Source organism: Myotis lucifugus, unplaced genomic scaffold (genome assembly GCF_000147115.1).
Source record: "Myotis lucifugus unplaced genomic scaffold, Myoluc2.0 scaffold_2, whole genome shotgun sequence".
Classification (NCBI taxonomy): domain Eukaryota; kingdom Metazoa; phylum Chordata; class Mammalia; order Chiroptera; family Vespertilionidae; genus Myotis; species Myotis lucifugus.
In genome coordinates, this window is record NW_005871050.1 from 6,097,524 (window position 1) to 6,105,014 (window position 7,491).

General features: G+C 40.5%; 1 pseudogene; it reads left to right on the forward strand.

Annotated features, from left to right (window-relative positions):
* Positions 1–230: 230 nt before the first annotated feature.
* LOC102416913 lies at positions 231–624 on the forward strand (annotated as a pseudogene).
* Positions 625–7,491: the final 6,867 nt, after the last annotated feature.

A 7,491-nucleotide genomic window follows, 5' to 3' on the forward strand; every position in this document is an offset into this window, starting at 1 on the left:
CCCTTACCCTAAACTGCCTGATCCCATCTAACTCCTCATAGTCAATAATATTGTAATAATGATGTATGGTGCTAGGTGGGTACTGGAAGTATTGGGGGGAACACATTGTAAAATATGTGATTGTCTAACCACTATACTGTACATCTGAAATTAATACAAAATAAGATTGAATGTAAGCTGTGGTTGGAAAATAAAATTTAAAAGAAATCCTACTTCACTTGTAACCCACCATGGCTGAGGAAGGCATTGTTGCTAGAGGTGTAATGGATGTTAGTACTAATTTGCAAGCTGTACTGAATACCAGAATCATCCACGAGGGCCTAGCATGAAAAATTTGCCAAGTTGCCAAAGCCTGAGATGAGCGCCAAGCCCATATGTGTGTGTTTGCAACCATCCAACTGCAGTGAGACTGTGTATGTCAAGTTGGTGGAGACCCTTTGTGCTGAACACCAAATCAACCTAATTAAGGTTGATGACAAGAAACTAGAGGAGTGAGTAGGCCTCTGTAAAACTGACAGAGAGGGAAAACCCCATAAACTGGTTGGTTGCAGTTGTATGATAGTTAAGGACAAAGAGTCTTAGGTCAAGGATGTCATCCAGGAGTACTTCCAATGCAAGAAATGAACAAATAAAATACTTGGCTCTTGTTTCTAAAAAAAAAGTCTAAAAAATAGTCTATAATATATTCACCCAGCAATACAGCATAATACTAACATTTTGGAGTATTTGGACCATAATAGTTATCTGTTATTACTGTCTCTGAAGACAATAGGCCAGCTAAGTTTCCTTCCTGGCTGAGTACTGAGTTTGGGGCTTCTGGAAACCTGTGCCTTTAAACCAGCCAAACTAAGACATTTTCCTGGTTCCACGGCTCACCTCTGTTACTCCAATTTCTAAATGTGTACCACACAACCACATTTTTGAAGACTGTACAGAACAGATAGTGGTAAAATAAGAACACATTTGTACTGGTGACCAGTCGAACATAATCTATATTTCAAACCCAACAATTTTTTTTAGTGAAATAATGAGTTGAAATAAGGGGCTAAGAGACAAGTGCCTTTGAAAAGTTAACTTTGGCTTTGTCTACTACAAACCCTCCAAGCTTGGCAGTTTCCACTTTTTAAAAAATATTTATATATTTTTTTAAAAAATATTTATATATTTTTTAAAAAATACATTTTTATTGATTTCAGAGAGAAACAGGGAGGGAGGGAGAGATAGAAACATCAATGATGAGAGAAAATCACTGATCAGCTGTCTCCTGCATGCCCCACACTGGGGATTGAGCCCACAACCTGGGCATGTGCCATGACCTGGAATTGAACTGTGACCTCTTGGTTGATAGGTTGATGCTCAACCACTTAGCCACACCAGCCAGGCCAGAGTTTCTACTTTTATTGGGTGAGAGGAGGTACTGGAAATTGAGCAGAAGACACATTATTTCATTGAGCTAGGGGAGAGTAAATTATATTTAGCCAAACAGAAATCCTTGAAATTTCACAATCACTATGCTGGTCCAAAGAGGAGTTGGTATCCTGAAGGAGGCAGTGGTGAAGCTCTAAGACACTGGGCCTTCAAATAGCTGAGGATTTAGGAATCAGAATTCTTGTTAGGCCTTGATCAGCAACCTTCAGGGACAACCTGTTCAGATTCAGACTGGGAATCTGGGGACCTTCAGTCCTACCTCCCAAAATAATTTGAGTATATGGGCCATTGATCTCTCCAGTCTTTTTATGCCCAGGCCTGACCCCTAGACTTTCATGATCTGGATAAATGCTGTTTCTCTTCCTCCTTCAACCAAATCTTGTTCTTGATCCTGACGATGCTAGGTTTAAAGTATGAAGACATGGTTTCAAATCTTCCTCTCTGCTACTTGTAATATATATTACAAGTGAGGCCTTGGCTGCAACACTGAACCCCTCATATTGTCAGTTTCCACATCTGTAAAATGAGTATAAGGATATAATGCATCTCCTTCAGTTATTGTGAGGATTTATTGAGATAGCCTCCAAAAAGTGAGCACAGGGAAAGTGTTCAATAAATAAGAGTCAGAATAGAGGATTCCTTTCCCCCTGTACCTGACAGACTGTCATTTCTTTAACTAATCCAAAATTCACTTCTCTTTCATCTCTTCGCCAAATCCTTGATGCTGATTTCATGTCTGGAGTCCAGCCTCTTTTGCTTTCAATTGGTCCAAACCACTGCTTCTAAATACATCTTTCTCACACCTGCAGCTTGGACCACATCAAGGGGCTTGGTTCCACTATTTAGCCCCTCCCAAACTCATCCCCTACTCCCCTTTCTTTTCCTTTCCATGGAGAATTTTCATGCATTTCTTCCAATTCACCATTTGTTCTTTAACTTCATTACAGGTAAAACCTCCCAGTTTTTTAAAAAAATATATTTGTATTGATTTCAGAGAGGAAGGGAAAGGGAGAGATAGAAACATCAATGATGAGAGAGAATCATTGATTGAGCCTACAACCTGCGCATGTGCCCCTGACCAGAACCGAACCCTGGACCTTTCAGTCCACAGGCCAATGCTCCATCCACTGAGCCAAACCAGGTAGGGCAAAACCTCCCAGTTTTTATTCACTAAGCCCTCTTTCTTCATTCAAATTCTACTCACTTCAAAAGGCTTGCTTTAAAAACAAAAGCAGAAAAATAATATTTATCAAGGTCAAGGGGGGAGAAAGCGTTTCCCTTCACTGTAAATCAAAGCATAGTTACCCTGGAAAAAAAAAACCAACAACCAACATTTTTAAAAAGATGCTAGCCTGTTCTGGGAAGGGTGTGATAAAAGGACACTCTGACCGGCTGCAGGTAACAGTGTATATTGGTTCAACCCTTTGGGAAGCATTTAGGCAAGATTTATGGAACCATAAATATGTTCACACTCATTAACCCCATATTTCAATTTCTAGATGACTTAGGGTAATAGTAAAAAATGTGGGTGAAAGGCATTATGCTAATATATATTCATTGCAGTGTTAATTACAATGGACACATTGGAACCACCTACAGGGCCAACAAGAAAATTGTAAAATAAGTGAAACTAAATCTAGTAGGTGTAGTCTGCAGTTACTAATATAATAAGAACTAAGAACTATGAGGTAGGGGGGATGGGGAGGGGGAATGGGAGATATCTGTAATACTATCAAAAATAAAAATATATATTTTAAAAAACTATGAAATAACTACCTAGAAAAGTTTACAGTGTGAAAAGCAAGGTACCGAAAAGTGTGTGTAGTAAAACAAATAAATAAATAAATAAAGCAAGGACTGGGAAAGGACTAAGGAAAAAAAAAACAAAAAACAAAGCAAAAAAACACAATATACCAAAATACTACCAGTGGCTATGTTTAGGAGTTCTAATTAAGACTAGGGAGGGTTTTTTTTTTGTCCTTTTCTCTACTTTTCAAAGATTCTGTAATGTGGTTATATTACTGTTATAAATATATATACATTATATATGTTGCTTTTATAAATATATATCTGAAGCCTGCCTGGAATTAAAGGAGTTCCCTTCCCAAAGGACCACCGCGCAGCAGCCCTCTATCCAAAGCGCGGTAATCAAACCTCCAAGAAACCATCCCCCCAAGGGACTCTATTTTGGGATCCACTAATCCCAAAGCCGGAGTCTGCAAAATGCGCTGGGCATATGCCCTTTCTACATGGGAAACACTTGCTAAATCTATGGCTTGCAACGAAAACACCTGGAGGAGCGGAAATCGGAAGCTGAGAAGAACTCTGTCCCGGGGGCAGTCCTCCTCCCCCTAAACTTGCTCCGCCACCGTGGGGGGTAAGGGGGAGTTAAGTAGAATTAGGGAAGAAAAAACAACTGTGGCTGCACACTTTAAGAGACAGTGAATTGGGGCAAATACTTCTCAGGAAGAAAGTTATAGTGGCAATTTGGAAACTGAAAGAAACAATTCAGGTGTGTGTGCTCCTGCAGTGACTGGGAATTAGGAATTTTTCTAAAACGTGGACTGGATTATGGAAACAAAGGAATGGGATTGGGGCCAGAGTGTTTTAGGGCTGGAAGAGACTTAAAGGAGAAGCCGGAAAGAAACTCAAGTTTCCCGAGTGCTGCCTACCGTGTGCCAGACACTTGAAAATAGTATCTCTTTAATGCTCAGGATAGGTCAGGCAGGAAGGTATTGTCCTTGATTTTACAGAGAATAACCGTCCAAGGTTATACACACTGATCAGTGGCAGACCCAGGAAGCGGACCTTCAGCCTGTCCTACTCCAGAGCTCACCTTTGCCAGGAGGTGCTGCTTCTATGAAGTTCCCCTTTATGGAGCAACTTGTGGGCTATTGAGAAGCTCAGGTTGATGTATCTCCGGGTTCTTTGCAATATGGGAATTATTGTTATTAACGTCATTATTATTTTTACTTCATCTGATTGTTCAGTTCTATATTTCCTCCCAAGCTTGGAGTATTTGTGGAAAAACATTATCTGTGAAGTAAAGAACATGTAACTGAATACATAAAAGCTGTTTGCCCTGGGGCTTTATGTTTGAAACTGAAGTCGGCATAACCATTGAGTGTATTATCTGGATGATATCTAATACCACCACTTTAGAGTGTGAGAATGAACCCTTTTCTTAAAAGAAAAAAAATCAGAAAAGAATATTGACCTTCTTAATGTTTCCCAGCACAAAGGCATCTATCTACTGTAGATTCCAAGACAGACCAGACCAATATGTTGACATGCTGGGCTCAGATTTCATTCCTGAAAATCTGGAACCTTATGCTATATAAATAACCTGATCTTTTCCTTCGTTTGAATCAAGGGGAAGAACAATTGCTGGCAGATCTCAGAGTTTGCCCTCCCCCAACTGTCCCCACAAGTCCTAACTTGCTACCCACAAGTCATGACTCGCATATTTTCATTTGAAGAGTTTTGAAATGTTCTGGAAATCATATGGGGAAAGAGAACTGGATCCTCCTGAGAAATAGAACTAGGGGAAATTTTGATTTAAAAATGGAGAGAACATAAACGGAAATGTCTTGCATATATAAATATATATTGAAATAGTTGATGGGACTTGAATAATAAATTTTCTAGCCATAAACTTGTCAGATATAGAAGCACTGTTAAAGCTATCCTCATTTTTCAAAAGAACAAACTGGTATACAGAGAAGAGATATACCCAAGGCAACAGAGAAACTGGATAACTTACACTTCTGTTCACAGTCTGACTTCTCTGGGCCAATCAGAAGATCTAGATATCACATTCTAGTCTTGGTAGAACAAATTTCTGCCTAAACTCATATCATTTCCTGGTAAAAAGCATTTGTATTACTAAAGTTATTATTAGAAGTCATTATGATTCGAAATATGTTTAGATGTTTTAGAGTAGTGTTGTATTCCCTACTGTTTAAATTATAGTCAAACCCTCTGATATATTTCTCAACTATTCAAAAAGCAGGAGAGTTGAGGGCAGTGACCATTTTCTTTATATTATCCAGAGTGCTTAGCACTGTGCCTTGCACCTTTGTACCATTCATATTGTTACAACAAAGTAACCAAAAGAAGGAAAACAAACCAGGCAAGCACTCGGGAGATGCAGAAGTTCACCTTTATTCCAAATGCAGCGCTGCTGGCTCAGGGAAATCAGTTTCCCAAAAGCTGAGAAACCCTATTCTGCTGAACCCTGATATATATATTCCCCAGATTCTGTTTCGGTGTCGGGGGGGCGGCTAACTAAAAGCTATTCTGCTAAAAAGTAAGTCATAAAAAATCTTCTAGCTGACGCCTGCTTGCCACTAGCTGCAAACATGTATACCTTGGTTTTAGTTCAAGCCTCTGAAAACTTATTATTCCACAGTGTGGGTTTGCTCCGCACCCGTGGTCGGCAAACTGTGGCTCGCAAGCCACATGCAGCTCTTTGGCCCCTTGAGTGTGGCTCTTCCTAAGCCTTAGGAGTACCCTAATTAAGTTAATAACAATGTACCTACCTATATAGTTTAAGTTTAAAAAATTTGGCTCTCAAAAGAAATTTCAATCGTTCTACCATTAATATTTGGCTCTGTTGACTAATGAGTTTGCTGACTACTAGACTGATTTCTGTCTCTTCTGGGGGCTGGGGTAAAGCTGTCTTTACCCTGTATCTATAATCACCTATGCTGTCCTTATCCATCACAATTCCCCCTCTTGATCCTCAAACTGACTTTCAGCCTTGGGGATTATAAGGAAAACCTTAGGCTAAAGAATGGGGATAAGGCTGTTGTTCTTTCTGAACTACTTCCTGCTGAACAGGGGTGATGTCATGGGGTCAGTAGCCTGTGTTTTCTCTATCAAGAGGATTATAATGACAGGGTTTCTGGTCTGGAGTACATCTGGAGCTTCAGAGTCTCTTCTCCTGACAATGACAGATGGGAAGGGAAGTAGGTTTAGTACTAAAGATACACGGAAAAACAAGGAGTAGAAGGAGTGGAATCATCCTACTTCCTTGTTCCTTGGATCAGGTGCAGCAGTAAACTAGAAAGGCAAAAAAAATCAAGGTAACAAATATTGCTAATAGGAGATATCCTAAAATATTAGTGCAGGGATTAGTCCAGCAGGGTGTTATCTGGATCCCTATGCAGGTTGATCTACCAAGTCCGCTGTCTTCTTGAGGGTGATCTGCAGGGGGTATTCCTGGTCAGAGATCACCTTCCACTCAGGCTGGACGTCACTTACTGGTGGGCTGCTTTCACCCGGGAGTAATGGATCCAGATGTTCAGCCCTGCAACCTTGAGAGCTGTGGGAGTGGTTGGTATGACTGGATAGGGTCCCTTCCAAGTTGGCTTAAAGGGCTCTTTTTTCCTAATCTTTTACCCAAACCTGGTCTCCAGGCTTATGGGGATGCACAGCTGTCCTAGAGAGATGGGCAATTGGTCAGTAACCCACCAGTGGACTTCAAGGATAGTTTTCCCAAGGCCTTGTAATTGATTTTGAATTTCTAAGTTTTCTATTTTCCCCAAATCTCCTTTTGGCTGAATTAAGAGAAGGGGTCTGCTATAGAGAATTTCAAAGGGAGAGAAACCTATCCTGAACCTTGGGGTATAATGCACCCGCAGGAGTGCAAGAGGCAAGATATCTGTCCAGGGTAAGGCTGTCTCCTGACATAGCTTAGCCATAGCCTGCTTGAGAGTCCAGTTCATGTGTTCCACTTTCTCTGAACTCTGTCGCCTGTATGTAAGTTCCACTTAATTTCTAATGCCTTAACTACCTGCTGTACTACTTCTGCTACAAAGGCTGAGCTGTTATTGACCCTATGGTTAGCAGCATTCCATACTGCGAATTATGTCCTTCAGCAATGCCTTAGTGACTTCTCTTGCCTTCTCTGTGTGAGTAGGATATGCCTCAACCTACCCTGAAAAGGTGCAGACACAAACTAAAATATATTTACTCCCTTTGCTAGGTCCTACCTTTGTAAAATCTACCTCTAAGTCTTCAAAGGGAGTTTGCCTGCAGCACTGAACTTTGGTTGGTCTT